Source organism: Marmota flaviventris, chromosome 2 (assembly GCF_047511675.1).
Source record: "Marmota flaviventris isolate mMarFla1 chromosome 2, mMarFla1.hap1, whole genome shotgun sequence".
Classification (NCBI taxonomy): Eukaryota; Metazoa; Chordata; class Mammalia; order Rodentia; family Sciuridae; genus Marmota; species Marmota flaviventris.
This window is the reverse complement of record NC_092499.1, coordinates 66747458-66749807: the sequence shown is the minus strand read 5'-3', so window position 1 is coordinate 66749807 and position 2350 is coordinate 66747458. Positions and strand designations below refer to the sequence as shown.

Sequence of the window (2350 nt, the reverse complement as noted above, 5' to 3'; positions counted from 1 at the left end):
GTCCCAAAATATCCAACCAGGTTTTCAAACTGGAGAGAGGAGATGGTCCTTGGCCCTCTGCATGTGGCTGGTGGAAGGAGAAAGTGCAGCTGTCCACTCACAACAGGTCCTGGACTTAGCCTACCGCAGGCACTTCCCCAGGGGCTAACCTCAGGCTTCAGGGCTTGTGGGAGAGGGATGGGGGGCACAGGCGAGGAGCTGCTGTGCCCAGCAAACCATGAGCACTGGGTGGAAAACGGATAGCAAAATCCCTGCATATAAACCGCCTCTTAAGGCTGGGGCAGCTCTCCTGGCATGCACGAGGCCTTAGGTTCAATCCCAGCACCACAGACCCTTCTTCTCAGCCTCTTTGTTCTTGCAGAGCTGGGAGAAAGGGAACTGCCTTTCAAAAGCAAGCTGACTGAGGTTGGTCGTCTTCTCCTTACCAAACAGACGCTTCTTTTCCATACAGATAGGCTTTTCAGGACTGAATGCCTTACTTTTCCTGGGTACCCCAGAGGCTTTATGAGACTCTTTCGGAATCACGTTTTGCAGAGTGAAAATGAACGGGGGCCATTTGGCGTGCAGTCTGTCCTTGGTTTCCTTGAGCTCTTTGGCGAAGTATTTTTTTCCTGTCTCATATCGACGGCTGGCTCTGGCCTCTTCCTCTGCCTTTTTGCTGTCTTCGCAGCAGAGGACCACAAAACGGAGGGACTGGAGCCGTTTTATCTGTGGATTTAAAAAAAAAAACATTCAAAGTTCTCTCGCTTTGTTTTTTCAGCTCCTCTATTTGAAGTTACTTTTCCCATAATTTTCTGTTGAATGGGCTCTGCAACATTCATAATCCATTTTCTGTGTAACATCTCTTTTCTTCTTTCCTTAAAAGTATCCAGATGCTGAAAATATGTATCCAATCTCTTCACAACATAATTTTCTCTAAATAATATTGCATGTACAGCTTCATCAATGTCTTCTCTAGCTAATACCTCCCTCCATGAGCGGCACTGACTCGGGCTGGGGCCATCTTTTTAAGTTCTCCGCACTGAAATGTTCAGCGTAGTTGGACGTGGCAGCCATAGACCGGAGTCCTCGGGGGAGAAGAGGCAAACTAGGGACGCCCGGGTCCTCGCCCGCCCCTCTCCAGCGGCCGCAGGTCCCACCACATGCGCCCGCCTGGTCCTGGGCAGTGTCCTGATCCGGCGCCAGGAGGTCGCAGGCCGCCGGTGGCTGGGGTGCGCGAACCGGGCGCGCTCGAGGCGGCCTCTAACGCCCGCCCAGGGAGCCGCGCAGCCCGCGACCCCGCGCCTGCGGAGGCCGGGGCAGGAGGTCGGATCTGCTTTTTAAAGCTCTGCATTGGGAATTAGCAGGGATGAATTTCAGATATGGTTTTGTAACTAATTAAATCTACCCAGAGTCAAGTAACTGATTTCCTCTGGGCCTGCATTTCCTTATTAGTGACGTCTCATATGTAAAGATGATGCCAGTAAATTTATTATCTTTACAGCTCCTGCAGAGTCATCTCCATCCCCCCCCCCCAAAAAAAAAAAAAAAAACACAATATTTTTTACTGAGTTATCTGCACTCTTTTGCCCAGAAACCTTTGTCTTCAGTTCACACCAGTATCAAGATGTGGACAAGGGTCTGAAGTGCAAGCCATGAAAGGCATTTATTTCTGTACAAATCAGGCTCAGAAAGGTTTAGTAATTGGCCCAAAGCCAACCATAAGTAGTGGAAATGAGATGCTAATCCAGGTGTGTCCCAATCCCAGACTCTCCCCTTTATCACTACTCTATTTCTTGGTGTTATGGACCATTCAGAATGGAGGACTTCTTCCTAAAATGGTCTGGAAAATCAGCTGGACATGCTGCAGAATTTACAAAGTTAATTACCCAAGATAGAAAACGTAGAAGCTTCTAATGGTAAAGCAGGAGGTAGAAAAGAGGCAGCTTGGCCTGGGATAGATTGCCGGAAGGCCAACTCTAGCTTGAATCAAGAGGGCAGAACATAGGAAAGGCTGCCAGTCCAGGTTCAAGAGACCACAAAGAAAACAGTTTCATCCCAATACTTTTTGAGCAGTTTTAGGACTCAAATAGAAAGGACTTTGTCATCTCTGTAAGGGCCACCTAGTCCTTGAACGGTTGTGATCCAAATAAGAAAGAATTTGAATTGATTAAAGTTTTTGTTTAGAAACTGATGATAGCTAATTTGAATCACAATAAAAAAGAAACTCTGTTCAGGACATGAGGCAGTTCACAAAAATTAAAGAAATACAGGATCTTTTCCCTTAAAGTAGTCATAAACAAAGGCATCTTAGGCAATGTCAATAGTAGAACTAACGGAGAGTCACTTCAGGTCATTCCTCCAACATTTT

At 47.1% G+C, this 2350-nt stretch overlaps 1 pseudogene; it reads right to left on the bottom strand.

The window, feature by feature from the left end:
* Positions 1-312: 312 nt before the first annotated feature.
* LOC114088099 (protein FAM228A-like) lies at positions 313-1056 on the bottom strand (annotated as a pseudogene).
* Between the last annotated feature and the right edge of the window lie 1294 nt (positions 1057-2350).